Source organism: Corvus moneduloides, chromosome 11, assembly GCF_009650955.1.
Source record: "Corvus moneduloides isolate bCorMon1 chromosome 11, bCorMon1.pri, whole genome shotgun sequence".
Classification (NCBI taxonomy): domain Eukaryota; kingdom Metazoa; phylum Chordata; class Aves; order Passeriformes; family Corvidae; genus Corvus; species Corvus moneduloides.
Genome location: NC_045486.1, coordinates 21,601,725 through 21,615,395, shown reverse-complemented (window position 1 = coordinate 21,615,395; position 13,671 = coordinate 21,601,725). Strand labels below are relative to the sequence as shown.

The 13,671-nt window shown below is 40.8% G+C and overlaps 1 protein-coding gene across 5 annotated transcripts in view; it reads left to right on the top strand.

The window, feature by feature from the left end:
- Nucleotides 1-13,671, top strand: part of FGD3 (FYVE, RhoGEF and PH domain containing 3) — a 102,497-nt gene that overhangs the window by 31,763 nt on the left and 57,063 nt on the right. The window contains exon 1 of one of the 5 annotated variants that reach the window (XM_032120758.1): nt 725-894. The exons of the other annotated variants lie outside the window; for them this stretch is intronic. The gene's annotated coding sequence lies outside the window, so the exon portion shown is untranslated. Of the gene's footprint in view, nt 1-724; nt 895-13,671 lie in introns of those variants that run through there. 5 annotated transcript variants of the gene reach the window in all.

Below are 13,671 nucleotides of genomic sequence, written 5' to 3'. Positions count from 1 at the left end.
TTTTGGTGCCAAGCTTCCACCTCCCATGGATTATTTTGGTTTACTTTCCATGGGGACCCTGACAAGACCCAAGGAAGGGGAGGGTGGCGGTGGTAAGAGTCAGGTTCTCATGGAGGAGCAGTGTGGAGCAGTGGGTCACAGTGCCCACCCTGCTTTTATTGATGGCCTTTTCTCGGTTCTGCAAGGGACAACAAGATCATTGAGGTGATCTGTTTCACACTGTGTGTGAGAATTGTTTGGAAGAGAAATGCTACCCTGCGTTTTAATGATAAGGTGATGTTCCTTATCAAGCCTTCCTGAAAATAGTCTTCCTTGTTACAGCCTCAGCTCTGCAACAGGTTCATCTTTGTCAACCAAGTTTTAATTGCAATTGAGCATTAATTCCCATCTGTGTAAATTCCAATATGTAAATAAAGTTTCTTCAGCTCATCATTGAAGGGATCTTACATCGTACTTGTTTCAACCAGCGTCCCCTCAGCATCTCAGGGAAGTTTCATGCTTTTCAACTATGTGAAATTTGGTGCAAATGAAAGGAAGTGCAGGTAAAATTATAGTAGCAATAGTAAAACACATTTTCTTCTCCTGGACTATACTCCCACGCAGTCAGGCTTTAGAACATCTCCACCGACTAGCAGCAATTGCCATCAGAGAAGCCCCCTCCCCTTCCCACATTTATTTCCATGGTAACCTGGAGAAGGCATTCTGCAGCCTCAAAACTACTTTTGCTCTTTCATCATGCAAGCCGGCATTGTCAAGGGCTGAGTGTATTCCTACAGCTTTGAATGAATATAAAAAAAAAAAGCCTGAATTTGGCTGGGCAATTTTTATTTGGGAGGCCCTGCAGCAGGAAGGAACAGGCAACCTTCAAGTGACCTAGTGTCCGTACGTTGCTTAGTAAGGAAAAAACAGTCTTGCTTCATTAATTGATTAACGGGGAGGGTGGGGGTCATCAGAATGGTCTGTCTGTGAAGCGAATGCGGTGATTTCCTGAATGCTGGGAGGTGGGTGGGCGAGGGGCATATGGCTGGCCAGGCTGGGCTGGCGAGCTGCTGGTAAGAGTGCATGCTGTGATCTGTTCAAACAGCGCTTTCTTGTGGAGTCTGTAATGCTTTTTCAGGTACTGTGTAGAAAATGGTGTCTTACTAGATGCCTGCTCTTCGACTGTGTTATGCATTAGCCTTTTCCTGGTGTAGAAGTGGGGGGGTTTGGCAGTGTTGGGCAGTGCTTGCTGAGTGTGAGCAATTTAGTGCTGGTGGTAAAACATTTGCTCTTTCCATATAGCTCCATAAGGAGCGGTATTGATTTTATGCTTTTTAAAATCCGTATTTATGCAGCATTTGTGTGTAGATGTTGAGAGGATTTTATTCTTTTTGAGCTGGCTAAGGCTGTTTGATTGCTCTGTATGATAACAGCAGCATGTGGAATGCATAGTACTTGGTAACAAAACCAATTGCTTGCAAACAGTGTCTGCAAATGGGGGATGAATGAAATGTTTTAAGTAATTATTTTTTAAATAATCTGAAAGTAGAAACTTGTCTGGTCCAAGTGTGGTCAGAATCTTGTATGATGAATAGATTGGATGGATTATTAATTTGAATTTTCTGCTGATGTCGGTTTCCATGTTGTCTGAGTACCTGATTCACAGTGCAGGAATAGTATTGGTTAAAATATTTCAGGGGTGCTGCCTGATCAAAGGATCCAGTTGCCATATGTTTGGCTTGGGACAAGCTGGCAGGATTTTTTTCCCTTTCTTGCATTATTTGGTTGGGAAGGCTGAAAAATGTAGCTATTTTCGAAATGTGTCTGAAGTACATAAATGACTGAGAAGTCACCATGACAACATGGGGAGCTGGATCAGACTTTCCCTCCATGCTTTTTCTGTTTTGTTGTTTTAAAATATTTGTTATTTAGGCATTCCCTGAGGTGTTTGAGGGAGTATCTTACAGCTCCTGTTGCTATGGGACTTTTAATGATATTCAGCTCTTAAAGTAAATGATGTATGCAGGTTTTTTCTTGATTTAGCTCAGTCCAATGTATACAGTTTGCTGTACAACTAAGGTGGGATCTAAACGAAGACATGAGCACCTCCAGTGGGAGTTAAGGATCCGGCTTTCCCACAATTCTGATGTTGCAGATTTGAAAACTTCTGCGGAGCTCTTCCGTGGTCCTTAGGCTTCCTGTGTTCTTGTGGTGTTCTCATGTGGGACCCAGAGCCAGGAGATTCCTGAAAGTTATGTCCAAGCTAAGGTGTAAGAGAATCTTTTGTTCAGGAGTGTCTGGAGTTAGGGGCAAGCTCAGAGACAAGAAAACAGGCTGATCATCGTCAAGAAACAAACAGGTCAAGAAACTAACAGTTCTTCCACCCTTCTTTGCTAAGGGGTGCTGCTTGTACCTCTCAGGGAGGAAGAGGGTTTTGCAAGATGTGTTGCTGGCTGTTCCTTTGCACTCGCTGGGACATAGTGAAGCCATGCTGCCTGGGAGGAGTAAGGTTTGTGTTCAGTTCCTTTCTTGATCTGAGGCATTCAAATTTCACCACTCACAAATTTTGGAGTGCTGAACCCAGACTGTGAGAAGCTGGACCATACAGAGCATTCTGAGCTTTCCTGAAGCCCTGGCACTGTGTTCCTGCCTCACCCCTCAGCCTTCATGCAGACACTCCATAGAGACCCACTCAGAGGGACCAGCCCTGAGCTCCAGTTTCCATTGGCTAAAGCTGTGTTCTCAGAATGGGAATGCTCTGGTCAGGTTCTGTGATGCACTGAGGCAAAGGAAAAATCAGACCTGTCAAGAAAAATAATTGCTTCAAGGTGTTTTTTAATTGAAAACCTCATTTGCACTAATAGGAAGAATCATGTTTTGTTCCCTGCAGGATGCACGGTTAGAGAATGACAGAATGGTTTAGGTTGGAGGGGACCTTGAAGACCATCTCATTCTAACACCTACCATGGGCAAGGACACTTTCTGCTAGACTAGGTTCCTCAGAGCCCCATCCAATCTGGCCTTGTGAAACAACAACCAGGATAAAACTAGAAACAAATTGAAAGTTCTAGTTATTTAATTCTATTAAAAATATAAAAACTATATAAAAGCCATAATAATATATTAACTTCTTGGACTATAGAACTTAAATTGTAATAACATTTAACAGCATAAAATTCCAATCCACTTAGCAACCTGTTGGAAATATACATGATAATGTTAAATTAAAATTACTGGGGTTTGGCATTTGAAAAAAAAAATATTTAAACAAACAAACTGTGAAATTTGTTAAATTTGATTGTTTAATACCCAAAAGTGGCAAAGGCTGACAAATTATGCCGTTTTGGTGCTCAAAGAGGATGCAAACACGTCTTTTAAGAGTCACCACCATCTGGGCATCAGGGACAGCAGGCAGGAGTTGCTTCTCTCCCCAGGGATATACACACACTGTGAGCTCATCATTACCATTTTTATGTAGATCATACCATGACATTCAATGACATTTTACAGACAGAAAAAAGACTAGAAAGCCCTGCCCTTACGAACCAAAGCCTTCGAGGACAGGACAAAGCCTGTATAACACACTTTTCAAACTGGAACTATCCATGTCATTGAGAAGTGGTCTATGGGCCAGAGCCCAGCAATAAGTCAGTAAGACGTTGAATTTTGTAACCATTTCCTCGGAAAAGACAACAAATTACCTGTATTTAATCTTCAAGATATTTGTGATTATTAGGAAGTCAGCTCCGACTGGTGCTGCAGGACATGATGAAAGACGCAAGTAATGGTTCTAGAAAGCCCATTTAGAGACTTATTGAACACCTCACCTCTTGCAAAGCAACAGCAATGCAACTAAGAACATAAACACAACAGAAAAATACAATTACAAAGTCAAAATCTAGTGCTACTACTAGATAGAAGATATTCTCCAGTCCATTACCAACATAAACCCCCTGGCTGTCAGTAATGTTCTATCTTTGTCCAGTCTCAGTCCTCCGTGATCTAAATATTCACTGATAAGTACTTCTGTGTATTTAACTCTTTGAGGGCCCAGTCCTGAAGCCCATCATATTTTTCCATCCAGGCTGCTCAGAAGAAACACAAGAGTACTGGGCAGCTCCTTTGGAAGTGAAAGTCAACACCTAGTAGGACTAGCACAGGAGCTCCACTACTGTTCCGTGTTTTGTATCTATTGTCACTCACTCTGCTTCTCATAGTAGTATTTCTGAAAAAGGACATTTTAACAAACCAGACCAAGCACCCAAAAGCAGAAAGAAATGGTAAATCCTGAGCTAAAGGACAGTGTTTAAGACAGGTGCCAGGAAAAGTTGGTAGGACTAATGGTGTGGCTTTATACTACACTTAACATCCTCCCACTGAAAGAGTCATCCTGCCCTGCTCCCTCAACCACAGACACTACATTATTCTTGCTTAGAAGGTTTTGATGCAACTCAGAGTTGATTCAGCTGATCCCATGCACAGGGCAGTGGTGCGAAAGCTGTGCTCAGGGTGGGAGCCAGCAAGACAGCAAGCAGCAGAAAGTGGAATTGATCTTGGAGGCATCTTCTACAGTGGTGCTGCAGGCAGGGCTGCTGTTGTGACAGGTCCTGCACTCTGCAGAACCCTGGGAATGACATGGTTTCCTCCAGCTCAATTGACCAGCAAACAGAAACACCTCATCTCAATTATTATTACCTAATGGCATGGAAAAAGTATGTCAAAACCTCTTGTTCTGCAACAAAATACTTTTTCACTGGGAATCAGAAGTATAGAAAGAAGTATTCAAAAACTGATACTGTTTATTCCTCTTAAAAGCAAAGTCACTTTTACAAAGAAAATAACTCCAGTTCGATCTTTCCACCTTCTCACACCATGGAATTTTTACCACTCATTCATTAAATATAACCCAAGTCAAACCAGTTTGCCTCTTATAACCAAAGAAGTCAAGACCTTGAGCTTTTTCAGTGAAGTGTTTTCTCCAGACCTCTGCAATTTTTGTGGCAAGGGTTTTTTATTGCCATATCACATTTATAGGGGAAATTAAACTTCAACTGATCCCATGCTTAAGTGAAAAGGCCCGGGTTTGGTTTCCTCTTGGAACCTGCATATGCAAAAACTTTTTTTGGGTGGGAAGGGTAGGGTAACAAGGCAAAAACAATAGCTCTATAAAAAACAGGATTCAATTTTAACATTGAATTGTGAATTTATCCACTATTATGAAGTCTTCATGTTTTTGAAGGGGTAGTAAGTGGGATCCTGTAAGTTGGAAAGAATTTTTAAACTTTGGATGCAGTTCTTCATGGCTGTCTATACACACACACTCCCCATGTACTGGGAAGGAACAAGAAGCAGGATTACACTGCAAGCTAGTGCCAGTCTCTGACACACAGCAAAACCAGGTTGTTCCTAATAAAATACTGCAAATTAATTTAATTCTATTTTGTAGGACCAAAACTAAGACTTTTCTTTCTCCACTTAGAAATGAACAAAATTAATAAGAAAAAAAAAATACAGATGCTTTGATTTCAGGTGACTGTCATTGAGCTTTTAGAGCACTACTGCTGAGAGCAGGTGGAGTAAAAAACATCATTTCCATTACCAGGACCCTAAAGTACCAAGAATGCTGTAATGTTATCTCCAGTGTCTATCTGCCCTATCCCCACTGGATTTTCATATGTTAGAAGTATTTCTTTTGGTTTGGATTTCCTTACAGCACCGAGCTTGACTCCAATCCTAGAAATAGGAATAGGTTTCTTTTGTTGTTTGTGGTTGGGGGTTTTTGGCACAGAAAGAAAGGGTGGGTTTAGGTTTGTCCTGTTTTTTAACTACTCCTAAATTCAGGACTTTCAAGTTTTTGCCTCTAGCATTATGATATGTATCCTAACTGTAAGAATCTTGAAAGCAAGGTATGTAACCACAAAAATCTGTATAACTAACTCCACCAGGCTCTTGCTCTTACTTGTTTTTCTCATAATGGATTTATCTCATTATTTGAGCCTCTGGCTTTAAAAAAAAAAAAAAACAAAAAAACCAAAAAACCCAAAAAACAAAAACCAAACCTTTTCTCGGATACTTGAGATGAATTTCTGAAGGACTAGATTTTCTGCACATTTTCTATATTCAAAATTACAACATCGGGTAACTTTAAGAAAAAGGAAAGTAGGCTACATCACGCAGATATGCAGTTCTCCAAAGAAGATAATCCTACCCAGCTGTAGAAAATTTCTGTTAAGCATCACTTGAAAATTTAGCTCCAGCATGAGACAGAACTCAGCATTTTTCCAAATTAAAAAAAGTCATTATATTATTCATTTGGCATCAAATAAAATGTTAGATTAATGGGTGTCAAGAGGAAACTGCGTGGTCCTTCACATTCTCATGTTGAGATGTAGGGTAATAATACAAAGTGAAAGTCACTGTCATGCTGTACTTACTTTTCAATTGCCTCAATACCGAAACACACAGCTCTGCCACAAGGGCAAGTAAATCCATACATTCTCAGAAAATGTCACAGACATTTTCTTTCCCTCCAAGTTTACATAGGAACAAGTGACAAATGCAATTATTTTTACTTTCATTTACCCAAATTACAGTGGGGTTTTTTCATCAAGAAGTATGGTAATAACAGAGAAGTGTATCATTACTGAAATGTCACCTCCACAGAACATCTAGCACTACTCATTATTCCACTAAATTCACTATCGATTATGTAGCTTGCTGCTACAAATATGAAAAACACCGTCTCTCCAACCCTAGAAACTTTGCCAGGAGGAGGCAGAAGACAGCATCAGGGAGAGATCTCCAGGTAAGAGGTCTCCTCCCCAAAGTAAGTACTCTTCTAGAAGATTCCTAAGCTGGATCACCCCAACACAAGCACATGTCTAATTCCACACACGTGTCCACAGCTGTGGCAGTGGAGACCAGAAATCAAGTGTTGTTCCTGCACAACTCCCCAACAAAGCCTCTTACTCACTGTGCTGCAGCCTTCCCTGCACACCCTCTCTAACATGGGCAGTCTTTCATTCCCTTCTGAACAAGAGGAGGGGTGGCCCCACGGCACAGCGGTGTGGTGGCCCCGTTGGAGTGAGTGTGGGGGAACAACAGGGCTGTGCGTGCTGGGCTGTGTACGACAGGATGTGCACAACAGGCTGTGCACTTGGCCTAACTTAGAAATTGCCAGAGCTGCAGCCATCCTGTTTGATTTCTCTGAGAAGAGCTGTCCCTCCCAAGCAGGGCAGGTGGAAAACGTGGCTGGTGCAGACTTTGCATATATTTATGAATGCCAGATTTGGATACGGGGGGAAGATACCTGAGCTCTAAGCATCTCCGAATTAGCCTCAATTTTTTTATGAGCTAGGATAACGTGGCTTAAGGTGCCTTTCGAGCAGTAACTTTGTGTGGTGACTATCAGCACAGTGTTTTGAGGGTTTTGCCCATCATATGCAGAAGCTGACCTCAGTGCCACAATGAGTGTGGCTAAGGACTGTGCAGCCAGTCGGTGCCATGATCAATGACAGTCAATGAGCTGGTGTGTAACAACCATTCCCAGAGTGGAGCAGGGTGGCCAGGGCATAATCAGACTTTACTGCAATTTGTGTATGCATGTGCTTGGGGGTTTTTGTTTCTTTTCTTTTTTGGAAGTGCTATGGAGGACTCAACAGTGTTTGCTGACACCAACGTGCTGTCAAAGAAGCAGGAAGTGTCCTAGGCAATTTGGAGATGTATTAGTATTACTGTTTTGATTTTTATTTGATTGGTCCTAACTTGGGTCCTCACTTTACATGTAAAGATACTGCTTTGAAAGAAGTCTTGTTCCTCTCCTTGTGGCATGATGTCGGCAGCAGTTAAAGCTCTCTGAAGCCAATATGCCATAATAGGTCTGAAAAACTCAAACCGAACAAAAATTATTTATCTACAACCCATTCTAAGCAACTGGTAGGATTGTGATGATATTACTAAATTACACTTTCAGTGTCAATTATTTTAAGAGCTCAAAATGGTAAATTCATTACAAGTGTCATTTATTATCTGAAATAATCTCGTAATGATCTTTTCTTTTATTCTTTTTCTTCTACAGTGAGAATTCTTTGCATTTTTCTTAATAGCATCTAAATTTCTGTAATAGCATTTATTTTTAAATCCCTCCAGTCATCCTTTCTCAATAATGAAGCTTTGCCATCAAGCATACGTTGTATGCATTGAGATTTTTCCATTAATAAAAGAGTAATATGGAATAATGATGCAGAAATTATATGGAAACCAGTAATTAGTTAAACAGTGACTTCCATGCAGTATGTGCTGTTTTATGCAATATAATTTTAAACAAAAATATTCAGACGTCCTGTGCAAGTACCATAGTTTATAATTACCCGTATTAGCTATACATATGTATTGGAAAATGCTAGTTGCCAGTTATATTTTATGTAATGATAGACCACACTCTGTCTAAGTTTACTTCAGAATTGAAAGCTCTCACCTAAGCAAGAGAGAATGTATACTATTTTCACAATATTAATTTGAATGCATATTTTTGGTTAATGGTCTGATTCTGAAATTGCTACCTGTTTTTGTTCAGCTTGAGCTTCCAATTTCTTAAAAAATTTCTTTAAAATAATTGCTGGCAGAGTTGTAATGCAATTTTGAGATGAAGTGTGTTGTGTTTTCTTTAGAATGAACGTTTAGCAGTCATTCACAAGGATTTTATTGTTTGTAATTTATAACTGATGTCCCAAATGATAACCTGGGTTCTTACAAAATGTCCTTGGTTTTCACACTGTAGTGGTTATAGATTGGATGAAAGTGCAATTGTAGATAATGGGAGAGATGAAATAGCTGCTATGGATACAATGAATTAACTGAAGTCTAGTTGGGAAAACTAATACTAATTCCTTTTACTCCAGTTTTTCTCTGTACTCTTTTATTACAGGCCTTTGATCTAGTGTTACTTTCTTTGGAGCTTAGGTTGAAATAAAGGATGCTTTATGCTATCCCGCAACTGGGTTCCAAAATACTGGAGCTGGTTCAGTGGTTTTCAGTCTCTTCAACTTTATTTATCTGTGCATTTGTTCCCATGGACACCTTTAACCTTTCCCATGTTCTTTTCCTTGCTCTCACTTTGGATCTTAGAGACTGTGGATCACAGAGTGAGGAAGCATTGATCTAAGCTAAGGAGATGGTTGTGCAAGGGAAAGAATGCTCTTTGCTCCTCCATCTGCAGAGTACAGAATATGTTTGTGTGTCCCCCCAGAGTTGGAAGAGACGTGGAGTTTCACTTCAGGAGCTGCTCTGGGATAACTTGGGTGTGTTGGTCTCTGGAGGAGTAGGGTGCAGAGCCTGAGGCTGCAAAGAAGGGTAAAGATTGTGTTCTCTAGTCAGCTGAGAAACCAGTGCAGGTGTAGTGTGGACCTTTGGTCAACATCATGGGCTGCTTACAAGTCTCCAAAAAGTAGACACTCACATTGGCTAGACCCCTTCAAGGCTTTCCTTGTGCTGGATTTGCAGTCACTGTGTGGGATTGCTTTGTTGGAAGTACAGATATGAGGAAGAGGCATGGGACTAGTGATGCTTTTGCTTTTAGCCTCTCAGTGCTGTCCAGGCTCTTAAAGGCTCTTCCAAACTGTGACTGTGCTTTTGTGAGCCCACGTGGTACTTGATCATCCAGTCTACAGCAGAGGCACCACATTGACCTGTTTTTCTTCTCTCCAGCTGCTGCCCATGTTCAGCTCATCAGTCAGAAATGGTTTTTTTTCTGTGTCCTTTTCTCAATAAAAGGTTTATTTTTTGAGAACAATATTTATTGATAATTTACATTGTTCTTTTGTTATATTTGTTTTAAAAGGGACAAAAATATTATTATAGATGTCATATTGTAATATGCATGTCCATGCTTGGAACTAGTCAAACCAGGTCCTGAGCAGCCTGCTTTGTGTGGCCCTGCTTTGAGCAGAGGGGTTGGACTGGGTGGTAACCCCAAGCCCCTTCCAGCCTCAGAGACTCTGTGGCTTGGTCACTTTCTGTGAAAGTTTTAAGCTTCAAGTAGGGTGCTACTGAGTGACACTGAGAGCTGAAATGTTTTCCTTTAGTGATTATTGTAAAATTGTTCTGGATTTTGAAATATGCAGCTCTGCTGTCAAAATAGCATAAAAATACTCCCTGTGCTTTTCAATAATGAAGTCGAATTTTCTTAATTTCTGCAGTATGGAGTGACAGTACGTTGTGGTCACACAGAAAAGCTAGTCCTGCCCTGGAAAGCTCACTTCTGTAGCAAAGAATCTGAGCTCAGTTTTACCTACTTATATTTAGTACCTAAATAGATTTTTTAATCAGAAAAGGCTAATTATTGGTTTACTAAAACTAATAAAACAATTCAGGTTTATAAAGAGAAAGCCAGTTGTTTGGGACACTGCTGGAGATGAATTATATTGTCATTAAATCTTAAGGGGAGGATAATTTTTACTCACCTTGCTGGTCAGATGAGATCTTACACATTGCAATATGTGGCATTAAGAAGATGCACAGGGACATCAACTGAGCAGAGAGAGATCCTTGCATGCCACTTTTGTCATTAGGAATAACAATTTAATAAGCTATTAGTAAAAGAAGAAATGAAGCACATGAAGCATTTTTTTACATGGTTTTGACTGAAGGCTGGAATTATCTCATAGGACTAGATCAGGCTGTTTCTCAACTTAATGCCTTTTAAATCACTGGAAGGTGGGCAGTGTAATGCTTTTCTCTGTTCCCCCCTCTCCCCACAACTCACCAGTTCTGGAAATTGGAGATCTGCCATCTTTCTCTTTGATCTTGGAACAGTAAATCACCCAGCTGCAGGTAATCTGAAAGAAACAAATTGAGATGGCTTTGGCTGCAGTAATTTGTTTGTAGAATAAATCTCTTTAGGTTTTTACGGTAATGGATTGCTCTGGTGTTGCAATTCCGGTGTTAAAGTAGTACAGATGTGAAGTCACAGGTGTATTATTAGCCTGAAATAGATCTTTGACTTGCACAATCAGTGTAATTATAAATTAGGACTCTTTCATCATAATGAAAAACCTTTTACTTGTCAAGGGAAAAAAAAAAAAAGCATGTCTGTGCTCGTCTAAGAGGAAAGTCTCAGGAATGCTAAATAAAGATTCTGCCTGCATCCCTTCATTGGGATCCAGTGTGTGCATCTTAGAGGTGATATAGACATCTGACGTCAGTGAGCGCTCTGAGGCTGTCAGGCAAAATGACAGCTTCAGCTTGGGAAATCCATGGTGAAAATGCATTTATAGTTGCAGCTACACACTGCACCTCATGCTCAGCTGCCTTTGGCTGCTCTCTGAGGACACTGTATAGGGATTAGTTTTGTATGGAGTATTCCCTTCTGGGAGACCAGGAGTAGTCCATGGATAAGCATCCCTGTGTCATGCAGGAAGCAGCCAGACTAAATCTGGCGATCAGAGCTAAATTGAGTTAACAACCAGAAACATGAGATGCAAAGTGAGTTTGAATGGGGGAGAGGCAGGAGGAGGAAAAGGTGTTGAAATGCTGCTGCTGTGCTGAAGGACCCCACAGTGGTGGTGTGTGGGACTTGTCCTGTGCGTCAGAGAAATGCCATTGCTTCTGCTGACCTAGCTAGAATGAGAAGGATGAGGGTAAAATTATGATGAGAAATACTTGGCTATAATTAAAACTTCCTTAGAAAGTGTTCTAGTCTGTTTCAAGTGCTTACCTTAATTTTTACTCTGGGCATGTTATCTGCCCAGTACTCAATCCTGAACTCAAGAAAAAATTAGGGAGAAAGGCCCATTATCTTCTATTTTCAATGAATCCTTTTGCAAAAGAGAAAAGCAAAGCAAAACACAGTTACTAATTCATGGGTTCTGAGTTTCATGTTAATTGTAATGAAGTACATGAATGAAAACCTAATTCTCCTTTCCCCTTCTAAATTAGGTACCTGCAACAACTTAAGATGGACTTTGATGTCTGGACCTTGGTATCTGCACCTTGGCCAATGCAGGAATTAAGTCTTGAAATCTACTGCTGAAGTTAAACTAGTTGCTGTGCATTTCAGCACACAAAAGTAGGACAAGACTTGTATTCACCAAAGAGATGAGTCTGGCTGCTCATCCCTTCTTACCTTCTTTTCTCTAGTTCTCTAGGAACAGCATTTGACAGCCTCGTGTGATGGTTGAATCTCCTGATGTGTGCTGTGAGCAGTGTTCTGGCAGGGCTTTTGTCACCTGCAATGTCAGGCTGGCTGACATCTGCCCCAGGCTTCTTCTCCTTTACTTTGTCACTCTTTATGCCTCAGTCTTTTCATGTCATCTAACTTGCTTTTCTTACTGGGTGGAAGAGTCTCAGGGGTTTTTCTCTTTTACCTTTGATCTTGGTGTCACAGAAAGTTACTGTGCTGATTAGTTTAGCCTAATTAAACTGTGCCATTTGGGGAGAAGAGTCAGCTAAATACTTCCTCCAGAAGAATGAGATTTTCAGAGCCTGTTTGTTACACTTTGTTAAATCATAAAAGTTTGTGACTGCCTTCCGTTTATGGGGATTTGATTTTCACTATCCCCTAATGTTTATTCTCTGTATGTCAATATGAAAAGCAGGCCAAGTGTAAATATTGAGAAGACTATAGCTAAATGCAGGAATTTGCTTACCAAAGAACAGTCTCCAGCACTAAATGGAGAGATTAAACATGTTTTTTCAAATTGGAAATGTCTTTCCTGTGTGCCTTGTGGGAATGTCACCAGAGGCTTGAAGTCATAATGCCAAAGTTTGGGACCAGATCTGTAAGATATGCCCGAATTCTGAGGTATGATAGAAATGCTAATGAAAAGTTACTGGTGGGCACCTGTGTCCAAGTAAACTGAGAGATGAAATCTAAGGCCAGACTGGTACTCTCCAGAGGGATACAAATATGAACAAAATAAGAAAGAATAACTGTGGTACAAGTTTGTCACAGAACAGCATGAAAGAACTTGAGAGTTACCACTTAGGTGGGTGTCAGTCTCTTCTCCCAGGTAGCAAGTGACAAGATAAGATGAAACAGCCTCAAATTGTGCCAGGGAAGGTTTAGGTTGGATATTAGGGAAGATTTCCTCACTGAAAAGGTGGTCAAGCCTGGCACAGGCTGCCCAGGACAGTGGTGGAGTGTTCAAAAATCTGTGGAGGTGACACCTGGGGGACATTGGTTCGTGGTGAACATGCAGGTGGTGAGGGGATTGATGGTTCAACCTGGTGATCTTAGAGATCTTTTCCAATCTTAACCATTCTATGATTCTGTGATACTGTGGAGGAGCACACAACCTTGTTATTGGTTCAGGACATTGTAGTTCGTTATCTGTGTAGTTCGTTATCATAGCAGCACTACAGAAACAGATCTAGAAATTACAATATTTGTGTTAAAACACATGAGAGAACGTATATGACTACTTAAAAAAATCCCCCAAGCCCCCCAAAATCCATCAGTCCTCATCTATACTTCAGCAGAGTTCAAATTATAAACACTTAGAAGTTATTGGCAAGGAAATAATTATATGTGGAGTTTTCCACTCTTGGGATTTGCATCTGTCCAGTGCTTTGATAACAGTGATGCACAGCAAGGAGCTGCTTCCCCCCCAGTCCCTCCTTCTCTGCAGGAGGTGGTAAGCCTGGACTTGTCCGTGGGCTGTCAGCCTGGTTGAGCTGGGTGCCTTCCTACAGAGG